This window comes from Mastigoproctus giganteus, chromosome 4, assembly GCF_048544385.1.
Source record: "Mastigoproctus giganteus isolate SK-2022 chromosome 4, ASM4854438v1, whole genome shotgun sequence".
NCBI lineage: Eukaryota > Metazoa > Arthropoda > Arachnida > Uropygi > Thelyphonidae > Mastigoproctus > Mastigoproctus giganteus.
The window spans coordinates 172,309,671-172,332,787 of record NC_143578.1 but is presented as its reverse complement, the minus strand read 5'-3'; the positions used below and the strand labels follow the sequence as shown (position 1 = coordinate 172,332,787).

General features: G+C 36.3%; 1 protein-coding gene across 1 annotated transcript in view; it reads left to right on the top strand.

Annotated features, from left to right (window-relative positions):
• The window catches only part of LOC150087203 (folylpolyglutamate synthase, mitochondrial-like), a 153,625-nt gene that overhangs the window by 91,350 nt on the left and 39,158 nt on the right, over nucleotides 1–23,117 (top strand). The window lies entirely within an intron of this gene.

Sequence of the window (23,117 nt, the reverse complement as noted above, 5' to 3'; positions counted from 1 at the left end):
TGTCCCATGCATTTTCTTCTCTGCCGAGTATCATTAGGCCATCTGACACCCATTTAGGCCTAAACCTTGAACAGTATTTCTTAGTTGGTATGAAAAGTCTAGTAGCTTCCAAGAATAATTCCTTGAATGCTTCCCATCTAGAATTTACTGTTGGTAACATCATCAGTTGGTCCCATTGTATAGAATTTAAAGTCTCTGAGACCACTGTAGTCACCTTTATGAAAGCAAAAACCCTTCCCTTTATCCCTGATGGGATAAAGGGAAGGGTTTTAATTAGTTATATCTTTAATAATTAGTTATATTAGTTATATCTAGTTATATCTTTAAGTAGTTTAATTAGTTATATCTTTAAGTAAATCCCATGTCAGTACACTGTGATCACTGCTACTTAGTGGTTCATTTATCTGCAGATCTTAATGTATGAAGAATCATTGCTGATAATCAGATAAAGAGTATTACTCCCTCTGGTTGCTTCTCAAGCATGCTGCTGTAGAAAACAATCATCCAGTTAATCCACAAAAGTCTTGCTAGTGTGTGAGTGACCGATCCACAAATTCCACTAAATATCTGGGAAGTTAAAATCCCCCATTATAAGACAGTCTGATATACTGGCCCATTCTATTTCTCTGTACAGTTGTTCATTGGAGTAATTAGGCCCATAACACACACACCTACTCTCAACTTGGTTTTCCCAACACTTATATCATGCCAGACTGACTCAACACTGCACTGTCCACCCATGTCAACTGGATGCACTTCCTTAGACTTTGTTTCTTAACTAACAACTCATTCCTCCTCCCCTTCTATCCTATCTATCCTTACTTTACACATTTTACTCCCTAAATTCCAATTCTGCATTCCTTATCTCTGTGTGACACCCTGTCTCTGATATCCCAACAACATCAGCCTTTGATGTCTTCAGCATCTCAAATTCATCAAATTTATTTACTATACTCCTAGCATTGGTGTTCATGCAAGTATACATGCACCTGTTCTTACTCTTAGTTATCCCTAACACAACCCATGTAATTACTTATCCCATGATGACTCCCAGCAGCCCTTGAATTCTCCAGTACCTCGCTTTCCAGGCTGCTGCTCATTCCAGTAGAAGCACTGTGAAAATCACCTTCACCTGTGTGTGTGTGTGTGTGTGTGTGTGTGTGTGTGTGTGTGTGTGTGTGTGTGTGTGCGTGTGTGTGTGTGCGTGTGTGTGTGTGCGTGTGTGCGCGTGCGTGCGTGCGTGTGTGTGTGGCTACCATTAATCTGTTAGTTTTTGAATCCCCCCCCCCCAAGCTAGCAGTTTTCTGACCCATGTAACACTGCCTTGATAGCATCAGCAAATATTCTTGCACCATTTCTATTTAAGTGTATGACATCTCTGTAGAAACAATCTCTCCTGTTAACAAGCACAGACCACGCTAAGAAAAATTCTACCCCATAAGCCTTGCACAATCTCTCCAGGGCTGAATTGATTGACAAGGCTTTCATCATATACTCCCTCCTGTCGTGTCTGGGCAGAATTGCAGACACTTTCAAATTTAACCCTAACTCGTGATTTTTTTCAACACTGACATGTGTTTGTTAAGTAAATCCGTGGATCTCCTTCTCTTAATGTCATTAGTGCCAACGTGTACAGCGATATCACCCTTTGTGCCCTTACAAGATGATATCTGCATTACAGTGTCATCAACTTTTGCCCCTAGCAGACGTACCCTGGTCTTATTCCACCTATCCTTTTTGCCCAATATATTTCCTGTCTCCCTGACAAAACGGTCACCTACAATAACTAGATCCTGTGGGACCAGTGCATTCTGCCCTGAAGGTTGCTGCTGTGTTGCCTGATGATCAAGTGCAAGCTCTGGCATTGATGTGGGCAACTGAGAGCTTGATGGGTCCCCCAATTTAAGTCCTTTGAGGGCATCTACCCTGTTCTTCAAACTCTCATAAAGGCCCATAACAACAATGGGTTGGCACCTAACTTCTTCACACTCCTTACATCGAGTGCCCACAAAGACATCCCCCTTGTTAATATGTCCCATTCCAGAAAGTCTGTAAACATTTCACAAGTTGCACATTTTTTGAGGCTGTGATGATTTGGGGAATCGACCCCTTCACTTCTCCCCCGAGCGACAGCACTCCCACTACTTTGTGCACATTGCTTTGCTGCTCTAGTCTGTTTTCCATTGAAATACAATTTTGTTGATTAACAGTGTAAATTAATAAGATTAATAAATTTAATTGATTAATTTACTATACAATACAATACTATACTAAGCTAAGCTAAGCAATAATACATATTCTGCTATATAATTTTATGTTATACCTTGTCTGTCAAGTTTGAGATATACGTTTTCAAATTACTCTATATCGTGACAGTCACATTGTTAAATTAGTTATATCCTTAGCTAAATACAAAAGATATAAATGCCCAAAAAGCGATTAAAACCTTCAAAATACTTATTTATTACAATTAAAATTCTCCTTTTCTTCTGCACTGCTGGTTACGCTATGATATTCCGTCAAAACTCCGATACGATAGCAGTGAGTTGTAACTTTCAAAGCCACTAGCTAAATTTAAAAAATACACTAACGCTACTAAGCCTATTTAATCTATATGTAAAACACAAATTAATAAATAACTAATCAAAAATACGATAAAATTCTAAAGATAATGCCCAAAAGGTGATTAAAACCTTCAAAATACTTATTTATTACAATTTAAACCCTACTATTCTTCTGCGCTACTTTTTTTTTTTTTTTTTTTTTTTTTTTTATGAAACTTCCAAACATGAAAGGTATTACAACTTATAGCACAGTACCGTGCATAGGTTGAAGGAGATGGGGAGGGAAGGGATGTCGGAATCTTTGCTCTGGTGACTAAACATGGGTTTCACCACTTCAAGCCTCCATTAAGCAAAGCTACTGGTTACACTACGATATTCCCGCCAAAACATCAGCACGATAGCAGTGAGTTGTAACTTACAAAATCTAGCTAAATTTAAATAAAATAAGTTAACAAATGCTACTAAGCATATTTAATCTGCTGTTTGTAAAACACAAAACAATACATTAATCAAAAATACGATAAAATTTCAAGGAAAACTTATCCGTTTGCAGCAGCTACAGAAGTCTACATCTTCACCAAGCTCTATTCAGTGACCTATGATCTTGTTTGTGGTCCTTCCTGTCATTTCTTGTTCTTCTTCACCCATATGAATTCCACTGAGAGTAGTTGGCAGAATGCTCCCACAGAAATGCATTAGGATGTTTGTACATTGTTTTTCTTTAACAAAGTGTAAGTGTTTTTCCTCATATGAATTAGATTTGCATTTTTAAAATTATACTAATACAATATTAATGTAGTAACTTTGTGCAAAAAATAATGCTTGTAATGATATTTGGTATGCAAAACATGTGAGTAGCATGGTTTCGGAAAGAAAATGGTTTTTTGTTGAAAGTGAAATGCTAATTCTCTGAGATATTTTAGGCCATATAAATGAAGCAAATAACTTTAACCTTTTCACGAGTGACTTTCTAGACAGTAATGCAAGCCATCTGGTGTTTTTTTTTTTTTTTTTTTTTTAATGAATTTTAATTAGTAAAAATTTTAATATTATATAAATGCTTTTAAATACAGTAATACCCCGACTTACGCTACCCCGACTTACGCGAACTCGGAGTTACGCGGTTCTTGATTTTTTCGTTTGGCAACGCTGCCGCCCACTATCTTCAAGGTCGTTTTTCATATGTTATCGATATACGGTGCGACGGCGGAGAATGAGAGCGAAAGATGAACAAAATTCAACTTTGCTGCTTTTATGCTTTTTATATCAGTGAAGGGGAAACACATTTCACCATAATAACGTAAAAACCAACACAATTCCAGCTATCGGTATAATCGCAAATGCAATTAGATCGAGTTTACTACCAGTTTATAACAGATTTCACTAGCAGAAACGCAACTGGATTTTTATTGTTTTATGGTAGTAACCCCTAGAAATGTGAGGTGTTAATAACGTATCTCTGCCTTTATGGTGTTGTTTATTCAGTTGCTACATGCGGGCAGCTTTGTTTATGCGTATCCAGCGTGCCTCCTCGTTTTGTAATTGTGCTTTATTCCCTAAAAATGAGTAAAATACTTAATTAAAAGGTGTGAAAAGGAAACGTCCTGGTGAAGACTGCAGATTCAGAGAGAAAAAGAAAAGCAATTATCGATAAACAGAGGCGGACTGGGTCAAAAATTCTTACCCGGGAAAATTTATAGTGGCCTCACACTATGGTTTATGGCCAAAATCACACTGGCCCACCGGGGTTTCCCCGGTAAGGCTTATGGCCAGTCCGCCTCTGTTGATAGAGAAAAAAATATGAAATTGTGAAACGCTTTGAGCGAAATGAAAGACCATGTGATATTGCACGTGCTACAGGACTAAATGAAGCAACGGCGAAAAGCACATGACAATTGCAAACTTGACAGGTTGAAAATTGAAAAGGGCTCAATTGTAAAGGGCTTAAAATTTTTAGAAAACAGACTCCAACGAAGAACGCGTTATAGCTACAAAGCAAGGAATAAAAAAATTATTAGCTTGCTACGAAGAAATTCTGCGTGAAAAAAAGAACGCGCTGTGTCGTCAGACGAATTTGTTAGATTTTATGAAGCCATCGACATCGAAATAACTTTTTAACGTAATTCATTTGTTTTTTTAATACATATTTTGTATTAATATGTATAAAGAACTGCAATTTTATTAATATTTTTCTTCTAAACTAGTGTTTTTGTTAGTCCTTGGTCCCAATTAAGCAAAATTTATATGTATTTATATGCAAAGTTGTACCCCGACTTACGCGAATTCGACTTACGCGATTTTCGTCGGACCCGCCTATCGCGTAACTTCGGGTTATTACTGTATAAATTTTTACCAGTTTTGATTTAATAGTCAAACAGTAGAGTAAGATGATTATTAAAAATAAGATAAAAAATTTCATTAAGATGTCAAAAAATCGTAAAAAAAACATAAATAAAACTTGTTACTTTTTTTTTTGTAGTAATATCCTCTACATATACATCCAGTTTTCTTTTGAACATGCAGTTTCTTTTATTGTTTCATGGTATCCATGTCAGAAACCACTTTTACAAAAACTTTAAAACTTCCATTTTTATTTCAATATTTAATGCTTTTTTTTTTTTTTTTTTTTTTTAAATACAATAGTCTAATTTTGCACTCATTGCTTACAATAAAAGTTGTGAGAATACATATATATATATAGTATAGGAACTGTATATATTAATTTTTACACAAAAATTATTTTACAAAGTGAACGTGCACTCACAGACAACAATAAACTGAAACAATTCTAGTGAGAAAGAGTGTAACGTGGCAACTTGTGGATACATGTAACTTTGAATTTTTGTGCATGTAATGGCTGACAGGGTGTCAGATAAATACAGGTAGTTCCTGAGTTTACGAGTTCTTTTTTTTAAATATCAAGTATCAACAGAATCGAAAATATGAACGTTAATTGTAATAAATAAATGCTAAACATTCATAAATATGGCATTTCAAACCATGCGCATAGCTATGCAATACATTACTACCATGCATTTATTTTTTCAGGCAGAGATAAGAAAGGAGGTCCAATTCTTAAAGAATTTTGAAAAAATTCCACATTTTAGATGTAATCAAAATAATAAAACGAACCTGGGACAAAATTCCAGAGAAGAATGTGAAGTGTGTTTCGAATAAACTCTGTCATCATTTTATTGATAATTTTGAAAGATTTCAAGAAACAGCAGAGATCATATAAAATGAAATAGAAGTGGTCGTTAATATTACTAACCAATTTCAGCTTGAGGTTTCTACAACTGACGTCACTGATTTGCTTCAAACACACAATGGAGAGCTCACAAATCAAAACCTCCTTGAAATGGCAAAATGTGAAGAAGCTGAGGAAAAAGTAGATTTAACAGATGAAACTCCTGTTTGTTCCTTTATTTTCAAGGGGGGCTTGACGAAGCTTTTCAACACATAGAAAAAGAAATTGAGATTTTCGAGTCACAAGATTCAAATTTCGAGCGCAGTAGAAAAGTTGCTACAGATTTTAAAAATGCTCATGCATCCTATCATTAAATTTATAAAGAAACAACTATCTTGGAAACAAACTACTCTTGAAGCATATCCAAAGAAGAAAATGACTCCTTGTCCTTCCAACAAACCAACGAGTGTTGAGCCAACAGTGAATGAAAAACCATCAACGAGCGTGCATTTAGTCGACGATAATGAAGAATAAACATTCTTTAACATTTGTATGACATAAATAATTTCTTTATTATTGCTTACAAGTTAGTGAAAATGCATCAGATCTGCTTGTAGCTAACTACTAAATAGTTATAAGATTGGTTGGCATCATTATGTATATCTCGTATTGTGAATACCTTCACAATGAGTTGCCATGATATTGCACTACCTCGAATAAGTAACTCTTCATCATAAGAAAAGACTATTGTTACTTATTTTCGGTGGGTATGCATGTCAATGATGGCAAGGCAGTTGCGAAGTATAACTCCACAATATGTCCACTGAGAATAAGTAACAATAGTCTTCTCCTATGGTGAAGTTACTTATTCGAGGTAGTGCAATATCATTAGCATTAGTAGAGGCATTTGATGCAAGAAAGCAAGCTTATGCAGCATCAGCCAAAAAAAAAAAAAAAAACCCACTTCCACTTCACCCCTCTGTTCATTCAAAATACCTGTCCAGCTGAGCCTTAAACTTATTTAGGCTATCAACCTCCACTACAAGGGATGGAAGTCTGTTCCACCAATCAACCACCTGCTGGCTAAAGGCAAATTTCCGCACGTCTATCTTACATCTGTCTTTCCTCAATTTGAATTTATGCCCTCTCAGGTGATTATTCTGAGCTAGAGGAAGAATCCCATCAGCATTGAGCATGCTCAAACCATTCAAGGCTTTATACACCTCTATCAGATCACCTCGCTGGTGCCTAGTCTCCAGACACTGTAATTTGCAAAACTTAAGCCTTTCTTCGTAAGAGCACCCCTTTGTTCCATTCACTAATCTTGTTGCCCTTCTCTGTACTCGTTCCAGCAGCTCTACATCCTTCTTGAAATGAGACCTCCAGACCTGTATACAGTACTCTAGGTGTGGCCTGACCATTGCCTTATACAAGGGAATAATCACCTCCTTATCCCTGCTGGAAAAATTCCTGTATATCATTGATAAGACACCATGAGCTACTCTTGCAGCCCGTCTGCACTGCTCAGAGAACTTCATATCTACCTGCACAATTACCCCCAAGTCCCTTTCATTCTCTACCACTGTCAGTGTAGTACCACAGAGTTGATACATTGCTCTGGGGTTGCTGTTTCCCATGTGTAGTACTTTACATTTGTCAATGTTAAACTTCATTTGCCACCTCTCAGCCCATCTGCTCAACCTTTCCAGATCCTGTTGCAGCAGCATAGTGTCAGTAGTGTCCTTGACAACCCTGCCAACCTTTGTATCGTCTGCAAACTTGGACATTAAGCTTGATATACCATCATCAATATCATTTATAAATACAGAAAACAATAATGGACCCAACACTGAGCCCTGAGGGACTCCACTAATAACATTAGTCCACGATGAGCAGTGTCCATTGATTACCACTCTCTGTCTTCTCCCCCTCAACCACCCCTTTATCCATAGCAGCAATTTGCCTCCAATGTCACACTGCTCCAATTTGTGTAGCAGTCTTCCATGTGCAACAGTATCAAAAACCTTTCTAAGATCCAAGTATATAATATCAAACTCATGGCAACTCATGAAGTTATTCACAATTTGAGATATACATAATGATGGCAATCTTATAACTATTTAGTAGTTAGAAGTGAGCAGATCTGATGCATTTGCACTAACTTGTAAGCATGTTAACTCACTACGCAACTTGAGGCTTTTTCTCTAAAATATAACGTATTTCTTTATTATTATAATTTGCCTGATTTTAAAGGCTGTGTTTTCATTTCTCTGGATAAATAAATCATTTGTTTAAGCATAAACTATTGTTTTGTTGACCTTTATTTAACATTACTATGGTCAAATTTCATTTTTGAGAACACATCCCCCTGTTTTTAACATTACGTCCATGAGAAAAACATTCCTTCTTTACGAGCTCATGCTAGGAACAAATTAGCTGAAATTTGGGAATTCCTGTATACAAACTTAAAATGTGCATTGTAAGATGTCACTTTATAGCAAAATGAGCTATATATACATGCATATTTGCAGAAGAGTAAAAATATGGCTTATTGCATTTTTATAGCACATTATTTATCTGTGGCATTGTATGACCTGCATAATAAATAAATAAATAAAATAATTATTTATTTATTTTTATATGCAAAATGTTTAGCAGATGCAGATTTCTCGTAGTTGAAAGGTATATATGAATACATTTATAGAAGAATTAAATATACCGTAACTACTAATTTAGCAAAAATATGTGTTAAAATATCAATTTTTATTAAACTTCAGGTGGGAAAAAAGCAAGTACAATACGAAAACTGAAGCATTATGTTGAAGTATTATGTTGAAGTATGTGCAGTGAAGTGAAGACAATTACATCTCATTAGCTGGTGGGTGGTCTGTTAGAAAACTTATGTTGAACTGTGAATAATGCATTTTGTTTAAGTGAATAGATAAAGCACCAAATAGAAGTAAAACTTCATTTGAAAAACATGACTGTAAAACAAAATTTATATGCTTTTCTGCATTGAATTTCTGTCACTGGGAAATCTTTGTTCCCTGAAGACTGAGGGCTGAATTTTTGACCTTAAGGTTTGGGTTTGTGTTGAACTTAAAATAAATACTCTTATCCATGGTTCTGCTTAAGTTGTTAATATCTCTTTTTAAATAAGAAAATAATTACTCAGTTACTTTGTATATATTATTGGCTATATGTTAATCATGGAAAATTGAAAAATTCTATTAGAAATCTTTGTTGTATTGTATACAGAAAATATACATATACAGTTTCCTTTCATGTCAGACCAAGGCCAAAGATTTACATTTCTTTTTATGACAAGGTTGCTGGTACCCAAGACTCCCCCCATAAAGATTCTGAGCATCTTAGTATTGGAGAGAGGAGCTATAAGATAGATACATAAAATAGATTAAAATATAAAACAGTTATGAAATATATTAACTATAATTATAAGAAACACATGGAATATATTAACAATAACTGTAAGATTGTAGTGTTTATTCGTAACCTAATAAAAGTTGAGGTTTCTGTTGTTATAGGAATGGATAGCTGACATCAGAGGAAAGTCTGGTTGACACAACTATCAAGTTTGTAGATCAAAGAGATACTGAGAAGTTGTTGCATATCATAAATCTCCACCTACGCTGTGAAATGACCTTATAAATAACAAGGTCATTTACAGTGGAGAGTGGGAAAAATACAAAAGGCAGCTCCAAGAAATAAATTTACTTCAGTAGACTGAGTTCAATATGATCAGTGATATGACTACAGAGGAATGATCCTGGTGGAATAGTCATCTCTTCAAAAAATATATACCAGGCTATGCTTTTCTGGTATCTTTTTGTTGTGGAAAATTGTAGAATGTCTTTGACTGATTATTACACTGCTGATAGTTGTTCAAAAGGTAGAAACCTGTCACTGAAATGGAGTTCTATAGACTACAAGGAAGGGGTGTGCTTTAAGCAGATGTTAAAGGATTCTTGATACACAGATATTTCATTTATTAGGTTTGGAAATAACACCTGAGAACATCTTGATTGTAGTTGTTATTCTGATCTCGTCAACTTTTTCACACAACTGCTTCAAGCCTAGGGCAGTAGCACTTCTGACAAGAGGTCAGTTATGTTTGAAGAGAAAACCAAATGTGCCTATTTTTACTGTTTCATTCTGACTTCATTGAAAACCATTCTCTTCACTCTGGAATAATTCATGGTGGTGTTCAAAGTAATGTTTTGCCAATTTCTCTATGACAAGTCTGTTGAATCATAAGAAAATGTGCTACAAAAGCTGCCAAAGTTTTGTTTATGATTTCATGCAACTGCTAATGGGTTGATTACTTTTTGATTAAAATATTCCGATTAAAATATCAGGTCTTTCGTTTTACAGCTTCAGGCCACTTGTTCTATCTTTAAGAAACCAAGGTTTGCTTAAGGGAATAAAAAATGGAAGACTTTGTCTACCACTATGTTCATTTGTTGTAATATTTGAATAAATACTTCCCCCCCCCCAAAAAAAAAATTGGTAATGTACACATTGCACTACTTGGTAAACACTTCTCAAGAAGTGTTTAAGGGAGGCAATCAAATTGTCAAAAGTCATAATGCTGACAGAGTTAAAATGCCAACAGGATTTAAATACTGTCACCTCAGAATGCCAAAAGTATAATTTCAAGGCAACACTTAAAAATGTCATGTGGTCAACGCCAACTAATAAAAACTGATTGGTCAGAATTCCAGTAGTCAATAGATTTAAATGACCATGAATCATCATTTTGTAAATTGTATATATATTAAAATTTTAATACATGCATCTCAAAAAACTTTAGCATAAATTCACCTCACGCCTTCTGTAGAAAGGTACTATTGGCTGAGAATCATGATGATGACTTGGATGCATAACAAACTGAATATTATATTTCAGTTATAGAACTATGAAGAAGAACAATGTCATATCATACTTGAATACTTGTAGAGCTGTTATACAGGGTGATTCAAAATTCATACAACTGAGAATGAAGGAGCTAATTTCTCTCATTTTGGGTCATACACAATTCTTATAAAAACTGTATACCTCTGCATGCAGAACAGTGGTTGTACACTTAAGCAAACTCCCCACCCATTTGCCCATCATGGTATATTCTCTCTGAATGTGTGTTTATAATCAAACAATACTTTTGTTCAAAGTTGAATCTGAATGGCAGAGCTAAATATATACTTTCACATTTATTATTATTACTTATTTTCATTATAGTTGTTATAATTACTTGTTATTAAACCTGATAATAGTAAAATAATTAATAAATTTTAATTACTCTGAAGTTTTAGAGAATACAGCTTCAGGCCACAAGAGTCTTTATAACTATGTTGTAAATAGTGCAAAGTGTCAATTTATGTAACTAAAATACAAGCAAAGTTTGCCAATGGTATCATTATTTGAAAATCTCGTATTGTGAATTCCCTTCACAATGAGTTGCCTTAATTGTTACATTTTGAATAAGCAAAGCTTCCCAAGTAGAGGACTTGAAAACACAAAATTGAGTGCTGTTTTGGAGATTTTTTCTCCTTGGCAGTGGGCTGGTAGACACCCTGAATGTAAGAGCTGATAACACAGTTGTGACTTGACTCCTCAATATGAGAAATGCCAAAAGGTATGTGAAACTTAATTTCATAAAGTTTCAGGCCAATAGAATCTATACTATGTTGTAAATAGTACGAAGCATTAATTTATGTGTCTATAATAATACAAGCAAACAAAGTTTGCAAATGGCATGAGAATCATTATTTGCTGCTGTTTATAGATTGATGTTTTCCACCATTTACAACATATCTATATGGATTTTTGTAGCCTGAAGCTTTGTGCTCTAAAACCTTATGGAATCTAAGTCCCATACAATTTTTGCCATCTCTTATATTGTAGAGTCAAGTCTGAACTGAGTTGTCAGCTCTTAGGGTGCCTACCTACCCACTGATATGGAGACAACATTCTCCAAAACAGTGCTGTATGGGTGGTGGCACTTGACCAAGAACAAACAATAATAGTCTTTTCTACTTGGGAAGTGTTGCTTATACAAAATGTATTGAATAGGGCAACTTTTGAATCATCCTATATATTTCTTAAAATTCCTAAGGTTCTTGGTAACTAGAGAGGCAGTATGTTGCAGCATTGGGACTGACTGATTCTGCTGAAATTAGGGTAGAAAGTAATAATAATAATAATTGGTACTTTTCATAAAGAAAACTTGTATTTATTACCTCATGATAAATCATGAAACTCATCAAAAACTTCCATCAGAAATTTTTGAATAAATTGTTAGGAATGCATACACATTTTGACAATTGTGATAATACAATTGATTAGTACTATTTGTTACAATCTGTCAGAACTTTGACCATTTAGCATTTTGAACTGTTGCTGTTTGGACCCTCTTGGTATTTTGATTGTTGATAATTTGAATTTGACCCATTTACCAAGACTTTGTTTTTGGATAGTTATGAGGAGAGATATTTGCAAACAGGAAATGGGTTGATCAGTAAACAGGAAATTTGGATACAAAGATCCCTAAGAATATTCTAAATAAGTCCTGAAATTTTGAAAAGGATTGTAATTGCTATTCCAAATTTATAGCACTGTTTCAATATAAGAGGGGATGCAATGGTATTAGACCTAAAAACCGCAAACACTGTAAATATGGTGTCGGTCTCACTTTTCATTATTCAGTAATGCTTAAGCATCTGAAACATACTTTCAGATGCTTAAGCATTAATGTAAATTGTTTAGATTTTGTGGGAAGCATGGAATTTTAATTAAGCCCAGAACCATCTCAGAAATTAAAAAAACATGGGATGATTTGATATGTTGATGTAACTTTTCCTTATCGGTAAAGTTCAAACCAGAAATTATATATGAATGATATGCTTTCATTCATATGTACATAAATTTCTTTGGGGGGAACATGGGAGGTGGGGTCCATGGATTCATAATTAGGTTTAAAACCTTCCCAAAGACCACTAAATGATATTCTGAAGATTTGATGTCAGTCTGACTTTACCCTCTTGATTAATGTCTAACCATCTGAAACATATTTCTATTTTAGACTTTGCATTTATGCCCATTTATTATAAGTTGAAGAGTCAAATAAAGTTATGTTTTGCAGCATTGACCATGTCAAATTTTCTAATGGTATTTTTAATAGCCAAGTGTATATGTAAGTTATAGGCTAACTCTAACACTAGTTATGATCAAGTACAACAAGAGTTTGTTGTAATTATCGGGGGAGGGGGGGTTGGAATGAGATTATAAGTGCCAGGACGTAGAATTTTAAATTGTCTTTTACAAATAGATTAGTCTTATTCATTTGTTAGCTTATTTTTTAGATTTAGCTAGTGATTTTATAAGTTACAACTCACTACTTGTACCACTGTTGCATTGGTGTTGTGGCACGAATATCATAGCACATAATGAGTAGTGCTGAGGAATAGTATGGTTTTAATTGTGATAAATAAGTAGCTTGAAGGTTATGATCACTTGTTGGGCATGTATCTTTTTTGTGTTTAGCTAAGGATATAACTAATTTAACATTGTGATTGTTATGGTTTAGTGTAATGTATATCTTGAACATGATAGCATAAGGTATAATGTAAAACTAAATAGTGTAATACATATCACGGCATTTAGGAACCTATTAACATAGTGTAGTATTGTCAGTTAATCAATTAAATTTATTAATCTTATTAATTTTCATTGTTAATCAATTAAATTGTATTTAAATGGAAATCATGCCCCAGACTAGATCAGCAAAGCAACAGGCACAAAATAGCGGGAGTGCTGTGGCCCCAGGGGAGAACTGAAGGGGGCGATTCTCCAACACATCACAGCATAAAAAATGAGCAGCTTGTAAAATCTTTGCAGACCTTTCGGGAACATGGCATGATCCAGCCAAGGACGTTGCTTTTGTGTGTGTGTGTGTGTGTGTGTATGTGTGTGCGTGCTAGGTGCAGAGAGTGTAGAGCATGGGGTTTCCGAAAAGAAATTAGGCACCAACTCAGTGTTCTGATAGGCATTTATGAGATTTTGAATTGTAGGGTAAATGCCCTAGAAGAAATTAAAATGGGGGGGGGGGGATCATTCTCTCAGCTGCACAACTCAATGCCAGAGCTCACTCTTTTGCATTAGGCTACACAGTGGCAATCTTCAAGGCAAAATGCACTGGTTCTACAGAGCTATTTACTGTTCAGTAACTGCATTGTCAGGGAAACATATTGTGTAATATTGAAATATATACATTGTAGAGCATATATGTGGGATTTCCGAAAAGTAAGGTAACACATTTTTTCTCTCAATGACGTTTAATAATACGAAGTTTAAATTACACACCAAGAAGTAAGTGAAGATGCACTACTTCTCCACAAAGTCTCCAATTTTATTGATGCACTTGTCCCAACGATGGATCAGTTTATCAATACCAGTACTGAAGAAGTCTGTGCCCACACGCAGTAACCAACATCACACTGCCTAATGAACTTCCTGATCCGTGGTAAAATGCTTTCCTGAAAGGTGTTTTTTCAGAGTGCCGAACAAATGGAAGTCTGAAGGTACTAAGTCTGGGCTGTAGGGAAGGGCATGTGACAGTTTCCCAACAATTACGGCGCAACCACTCACGAGTGATATGGGCAGTGTGTAGAGTAGCGTTGTCGTGCAAAAAAATCACACTGCTTGGTCGCCCTGGTCGTTTGTGTTGATTGTTGGCTTTCAGTTTTTCCAACGTTGCGCAGTAAAGCTGTGCATTGGTTGTTCCTCCCTTCAGCAAGAAATCCACCAACAGAGAATGCCTTGGTGATCCCACAACACTGTGGCCATGACTTTTTAGACACTGGGAACAGTTTTGAAATTTTTGCACACAGGAGATTGTGGATGTTTCCAGATCATGGAGTCTTGTTTGCTCTCCGGGGTAAAGTGATGAACCCACATTTCATTTGCTCTGACTACACGAGTGAGAAAATCCTCTCCTTCGTCACCACCAAATACGGAGGATGCGGAAAGGTTAGGGAATGACCACCGCATATTCCCGGAGCAATATGGCCTTAGTTGCTAATGCTCCTTAAAAAAAAAAAATAAAAATAACCAAACCTCTCCTTCGTCGCTGTATCGCAACACGTTCTCCAGACACATCCCCATGCGTTTTGCTTTTCCTCTTCTGACAATTGCCTGGGCACCCGGTGGCAGCACACCTTTCGAAAACCAAGGACATTGTGAACAGGCGACTTACTCACGTTCACTATTTGTGCAATTTCACGCAGTTTCACTCTCCTGTTTTCAAGAATGATGCCCTTAATCCGCGAAATGTTGTCTTCTGTCTTGCTCTATGAAGGCTTGCCCGCCCGATGTCAATCTTCAATGTCAACATGGCTCGCTTTAAATTCATTGCACTAAAAACACACCTGCTTCTTTGTCATCACCTTTTTGCCATACATAGTAACCAGGTCACAGTGAATGTCACTTGGTGAAGACCCTTTTGCTTGCAAAAAGCAAATAACTTTGTGTATACCTGTTTTGGACCTCACTCACACGGTAGCCGCCATATTGCAACTGGAATCTTCTGTGAGGCAAAAGTACCTCAACACTGCACTGGTGGTCTTTTTGAGCGTTATTAACGGGTCTATCTGTCCACGGCATTCATCTCATTCCCCTTCACCATTATTAAGAAAAAAAATGTGTTACCTTACTTTTCGGAAACCCCTCATATAATCTTTTAAGCGCACAAAAGGTGCCCTTAAAAGACAATATATGCTATCTATGTTGGTACTAATGACATTAAGAGTAGGTTATCTGTGGACTTATCAAGTACAGGTCAATGTTGAAAAAAAGTCGCGAGTTCGGGTTAAATTTTAAAGTGTCTGCAATTCTACCTAGACACATTAAAGAAGCGGTTTATGATGAGAGCCTTGTCAATCAATTCAGTCGTCCTGGAGAGATTGTGCAAGGCTCATAGGGTAGAATTTTTATCACCGTGGCCTGTGATAGTTAACAGAAGAGACTGCTTCTATAGGGATAGGATACACTTAAATAGAAAGGGTGCAAGAATACAAGGTGCAAGCATATTTGCTGATGCTATTGAGGCAGTGTTAGGTGGGTTAGAAAACAGATAGCTTGTTGGGGGGGGGGATTCACAGACTAATAGATTAACAATAGCTGCAGGCAGTGGTGAAAGTGATTCTTGCACTGCTTTTATTGGGATGACCAGCAGCCTGGAAAGTAGGGTGCTAGAGATTTCAAGAACTACTGGGGGTCATCATGGAACAAATAAATACATGGGCTGTGTTAGGGTAACTCAGAGTAAGAACGGGTGCACATATACTTGCATGTAAACCAATGCAAGGAGTATTTTTTTTTTTTTTTTTTTATGAAATCCCCAAACACGAGAGGTATTAGAACTTATAGTACTTAGTACCATGCTTGGGTTGGAGGTTGAGAAGACGAGAAAAGATATTTGTTGACATTAGACTTTAACTTCTGTAGACTGAAATTTTCAGGAAAGACATATGAAAGAAGGTTATTCCAGAAAACAGCAGTTGAATGAATAAACGAGGAAGATGAAAAGTTGGTTCTTTGAGTTTGAAGTTGGACAGTAAATGGATGTTGGCTGGTGGTGGCACGTATTCGGACTGTTTTGAAAGAGAGGGAATTATAGAACAAAATTGAGAAGAACAGTGCCCGTGGAGGTATCTGTAGAAAAGGCATGCAGCAGAAACAATACGTCTCTGAGACAGCGAGTGGAGAGACTCAGTTAGAGATGAATCATTAATTAACCTAATTTCCCTCTTCCGAATGGAATCTAGAAGCCTGAGAGAGGCTTTGGGGGCACTGCCCCAGTTGTGGGAACAATATTCCATGGTAGGGCGGATTTGCGATTTGTACAGAGTGAACAGCTGTTTGGAAGAAAAGTAACGCCAAGAGCGAAAGAGAAAACCAAGTTTTTTAGATGCAGAGGAAGCAATATTTGAAATGTGCTTGTGCCAAGAGAGATTAGAAGTCAAGGTAATCCCCAAAAGAGATATATCATTTTGCCTAGAAATCGGAGTGTCACTAAAGATAAGCATATGAGCAGAAGAATCATTTTGTGAGATATCAGACAAGACTAAGTTTTAGAAGGATTGAATTCAACTAATTTATCTCTGCCCCACTGCAGAATTACCTGGAGATCGCATTTAAGGAATTGGTAGCAGATATTCGAGAAGTTGAAGCTGATTGAGCAGGGCAAGGTTTCTCAAAATGAAAAGTGAATTGCAATGTGCTATCATCGGCAAAACTGTGTATAGGATTTCCAGTCAATGGAAGAAGGTCATTAATATACAAGAGGAAAAGAGTGGGGAAAAAACTGAACCTTGGGGAACACCATTAGTGGGGAAGTTAAAAGACAGAGAGCCATCTACCATCACCCTCAGTGAGCGATCAGAGAGAAAACTGGATAACCAATTACTAAAAACAGTTGGCAAACCATAAGATGGAAGCTTGTTTAGAAGACCTTTATACCAAACACGATCGAAAGCCTTTGAGATGTCAAGAGCAACTCCTTGTGTTTCACCAAACCTTTCCACTGAATTAGTCCATAAATGGGTAACATAAGCCAGAATATCACCAGTGGATCGACACTGGTGGAATCCATACTAGTGATTGTTGATCAGGCAAAAGGTTTCTAGGTAGTTTAAGAGTTGATGGTTAATCGATTTCTCCATTTTGCAGTACTTCCTTATGTCATTTTTATACAGGGTCTTACTCTGCTCTTGAAACCATGCAGCTATCACAGAAATTACTCTACATCATCAAAAAAATGCTTTCTTTACAAAAATGATTTCAGCTGTAAAAAAGGAAGAGCTCAGAAGGCACTAAGTCAAGGGAAGAAGGTAGGCATGGCAAGATATGAAGTCCTAACTTCCAGGCAAGACCAGTAGTTGTGACAGCAGTGTAGACTGGTGCACTGTCATTAAGCAACAGTATGTCTTTGTTGAGCATCCCATGTTGCTTTTTCATAACTGTCACTAAAACTGGATAACCAATTACAAAAAACAGTTGGCAAACCATAAGATGGAAGCTTGTTTAGAAGACTTTTATGCCAAACACGATCGAAAGCCTTTGAGATGTCAAGAGCAACTGCTTGAGTTTCACCGAATTTTTCCATAAATGGGTAACATAAGCCAGAATATCACCAGTGGATCGACACTAACAGAATCCATACGGGCGGTTATTGATCACATGGAAGGTTTCTAGGTAGTTTATGAGTTGGCAGTTAATTGATTTCTCCATTACATTAGAAAGAATAGAAGTAATTGCAATGGGATAATAATTGGATGGGAGGGATTTGTCACCCTTTTTAGGAACTGGCTGGATATGAGCAAATTTCCAAGCAGAAGGGAAAAAACCTTTGGAATAATAAAGTGAAAAGGGATAGCAAAGAACAGGAGTAAGTTCAGAAGCACAGGTTTTGAGAACAAGTGGAGAAATACCATCAGGAACTGTAACTTTATTAGCATCAAGATTCGTCAAAATCCTCCTGACATCCTTTTGACGGAAGACCACAGGAGGTATCGAATGGAGTGTTTTGGGAATGGTGGGAGGTGTTTTACCATGATCATTAATACTTGAGTTGGAAGAAATATGGGATGCTAGCAGGTCAGCTTTTATCCTTGGCCGAAGTGACAACAGAACCATCAGGTTTTGTTGATGGAACCATCAGAGGTGGGAGCAGAAATGGGCAAAAGTTTCGACCAATAGCTATGGCAAGAGATTAGAATGCTTGGCTACCATTAGGGGAAGAAGCAAGTTTTGTACTCTTAGCCTGTTCAAAATCTAGTTTGGACTGATTAACAAGCCAATTACGATATGAAACATTCTTCTCCTGAACGGCTTTAGCACATTTATTGGAAAACCAAGGTTTAGATAAAGGACGAGATTTTAAAATGGAGTGTGGGATAAAGTATTCCATTCCTACAATAATAATTTCACTGACACGATCTGAGCAAACTTTGACATCAGAAGTTTGGAAACAGTAATCCGACCAAGGAAAAGAAGAAAAGAAGTCTCGCAGGTCATCCCATTTTGCATTCTTGTAATGCCAAACAACACGAGGTTGGGAATACCCATGAGATAAAGGTTCCATTGGAGAAGAGACAATCACCAAGTTGTGGTCTGAAGTGCCTAAAGGACCTCTCACTTCGACCATGTACTTAGAAGGGTTGTTTGTGAGAAAAAGATCAAGAGCGTTGGCTGTATGGTTAGGATTGTCTGGTATTCTTGTACGTAAATGAACAATCTGTGCAAGGTCACTAGTAATTGCAAAAGCCTCAGCATCTCGACCACCTGGGTCGGTGTGACTAGAAAACGGAAGCCAGCTGGAGTTCTGAATGTTAAAATCACCAAGGAAAATTACCTCACTGTTAGCAAAATTTGGACTGGAGAAAGTCAAGTTGCAAAGAGAGGAAGTCAAAGAGCTCCAAGTGATTAGTGGAGTTGGGAGAATGGTAGAGACAACAGATGAATTTGGCACAGTGAGGTAGAGAGATTTTAAGCCAGAGAAGATCGAAGAGAGGAGATTCCAAATTACCAATTCTCTAACAGGGAATATCGGAACAGACATATGCACAAGTACCACCTTTGAGGCGAAAGGAATCATACAGTGAATAATTTGGGCAACTGAGATGAGCAGTGGTTGAATTAACTGATAACTGAGATTCTGTCAGAAAAAGTACATGGGGTTTGGCAGACTGCAAGTGGAAATGGACATCGTTGAGATTAGAATTGAGGCCACGTGTATTTGTGAAATGAACTAGGAAGTGTTTGGGAGGTTTAGATCTTTTCTCAGTTAATAAAGTAAATAAATTTCATGAATTTGAAGTGCTGGCCAAGACATCAAAGATGGGTATTGTTGGGATATCAGATGTGGTGTCACACAGATATAAGGAATGCAGAATTAGAATTTAGGGAGTACAATGTGTACAGAAAGGATGGACAGGATAGGAAGGGAGGAGTTATGCTGTTAGTTAACAAACACATAAAATTTAATGAAGTGCATCCAGATGACATGGGAGGACAGTGCAATGTTGGGTTACTTTGGTGTGACATAATTACTGGGAAAGCAAAAATAAGAGGAGGAGTGTGATATAGGCCTAATGACCTCCGATGTTCGAGAGGCAACCAGAGGAAGTAATACTCATCTAATTATCAGCAGTCATTATTTATGCATTAAGAATCTGCAAATATAGGAACCTCAAGGTGGAAGTGATCACAGTGTCATCAGTACACTGTAAATTCAATACAGTGGAACAACTGATGTTCCCAATAGTAAATTCTAAATGTGAAGCATACAAGGAATTAATCTTGGAAGCTGTTAGGCTTTTTGTATCAATAAGAAATACTGTTCAAGGTTTAAGCCTAAACGTTTTCAGATGACTAATGAGATTCGTGGCAGAGAAGAAAATTACATGGGATGCATATAAATTACCAGGTGATACAAATACATATGGTAGATATAAGCTAGTCTGTAATGAAGTTTCAAAGGAGTTTAGGCAAGTAAAGGCAGATCACAAGAAATCTTTAGCAAACAATGCAAAGAAAAACAAAGACTTCTTTACTTATGTAGTCTAGAAGGAAGGAAGGAAAGAAGGGGATGAATCAGATTGGTCCACTTAATATGGATCGACTGTTGATGATCCTGCTGAGATAGCTGACAAACCGAATGAGTATTTTGCATCTACATTCACACATGTGGAATTCTGTAGGGAAGTGGATGCCAGACGTTTATCAAACTCTAACAGGGAGTTAAACAATTTTGTAAAAACTGAGAGCAAAGTGGGGAAGAAATTGTTGAAGTTAAACATAAGAAATCACCTGGAGTGGATGGGATCTAACCAGCTATTTAAAGGAGAAGGCAAAGGAAGTAAGCAAACCCTTAGCCATAATTATGAAAGCATACTTGCATTCTCTGGGGACTGGAGATATGCAAATGTATCCCCAAATCACAAAGGGGAGAACAAAGAGTGACAAGTAATTACAGATCTGTTAGTTTAATTTCTGTTCCGGGGAAGATAATAGAGTCACTGGTTAAAGAAGCATTGCTGGAATACTCTAGATGTGATTGCAGTTTAGACACAGCATGGGTTTGTTAAGAAGAAATCTTGTCTGACTGCCCCTTCACAAACATTGTAGTATCCAATTTGATTGGATACTGCAATATGATCACAAAGGAAGTGGAAGCAAAAAATAATTTTCATGTCATATACTTGGATTTTAGGAAAGATTTTGATACTGCTGCAAATGGAAGACTACTATACAAATTGGAACAGTATAGCATTAAAAGAAAATTGCTGCTATGGATAAAGAAATGGTTGAGTGGGTGAAGACAGAGTGGTAATTAATAGACACTGCCTTTCGTGGACTAATGTTATTAGTGGAGTCTTCCAGGGTTCTGTGTTGGGCCCATTGTTGTTTTCTATATTTATCAATGATATTGATGAAGGTATATCAGGCTTAATGTCGAAATTTGCAGACGATAAAGAGGTTGGCAGGGTTGTTAATGACAGTATGCTATTAACATTGGCAAATGAAAGTACTGCATATGGATAGCAGTAACCCCAAAGTAATGTACCAACTGTGTGGTAATAAACTCAGGGTAGTGGAGAATGAAAAAGTCCTGGGGTTAATTGTGGAGTGAAATATGAAGTTTTCTGATCAGTGAAGACAGGCTGCCAGAGCAGCTCATGGGGGTCTTGCCAGTGATATACAGGAATTTTGCTAGCAGGGACAAGGAGGTGCTTATTCCTTTGTATAAGGCAGTGGTCAGGCCACACCTTGATTATTGCATACAGGAAGGATGTAGAGCTGCTGAAACGAGTATAGAGAAGGGAAATGAGATTAGTGAGGGAAACGAAGGGTTGCTCTTACCAAGAAAGGCTTAAGTTCTGCAAATTACAGCATCTGGACTCTGGGCACTTATGAAGTGATCTGATTGAGGTGTATAAGCTTTGAATGGTTTAATCAAGCCCTGTACTGATGGCATTCTTCCTCTTGCTCAGATTATGCATCTGAGATGGCATAAATTCAAATTGAGGATAAGCGGTTGTAGAATAGATGCATGGAAATTTTTCTTTAGCCAGCAGGTGGTTGATTGCTGGAACAAACGGCCATCTGTCATTGTGGAAGATAGCTTAAATTAATTCGAGGAAGAACTGGACAAACTTTTGGAACAAAAGGAATTTTTTTTTTTTTTTTTATCTGATATTGTATAAGCTTGCTTTCTTGCATCATATGCCTCTACTAATGCCAATTATAATTTAAGTTACTTTTCTGTTGGAATCTAAAATGACACTGAAAATTTATTTTCACTTGTTAATCACTTTATTTATCCTTTTTCATGTCAAATTTCAAATATTTCTACATGGTATCTCTTTGCTTAATAGTAGCCTAAATAATTGTGAACTGAACTAAACTGAACTTTTATGTTAGCAGAAATTGTAAGTTATATGCACCTGAACTATAAAGGATATAAAAAAAACTGGATATGTTGCATTGAAACCCATTGAGAATTCTAGAAAAATGACAGAAGTGTTCTGGAAGTCTTTATTGTTACATGAAAATAAGTATTAATGTTAAAACATATGGTTTGTAAACTCTGAACTGGTTTTCATGTAACAACTGGTAATGTTAACAAGGTGATTTGGTTAATCTGTGGATGATCAATCTTGACTTGTTTAAGGTAATTCATGACCTGTTTGGAGAATTAAATAAGCTTTATTTTCCTGAAGAAGATACGTATTATGCTTCATACAAATAAATTGCATGTTCACATACACATATTTGCTCAATATCAATGGAGCATTCATTTCTAAATAAATTGAACTAAGATGAGGTGAAAATTATCTGTTCTTTAAATATTTAAAAGGAAAAGCACAGAAGAGTTCAAGGCCACATCCAATAACACTCTTTTACTTTATTCATCCAGCAAAAGTCATAACTGTGAGTTATAACTTTTACTGGATGATTGTAGTACTTAACGTGAGAAAAGCTCATTGAAGCTGATATTTTGTTCTGTGCTTTCAGAGAAAAAATTTTTCTTAAATACTGATATCTGCAGTTATATACCATATTTATATATCAAATTTTATCAGTATATATATATATATACACTAAAACATATGTTATTTCTGAGTGCTAGTCAATCATTACGTTACAATATTTATAGCTGTTTATCTTACATACTTGCTTATAACAATGTTGATTACCAATTTGTATAGAACCTATGGCAAGATATTTAGTTTTTGTTTTGGATACATTAAGAAAGGAACCTCAATCAGCTATATTTTACATTCCAC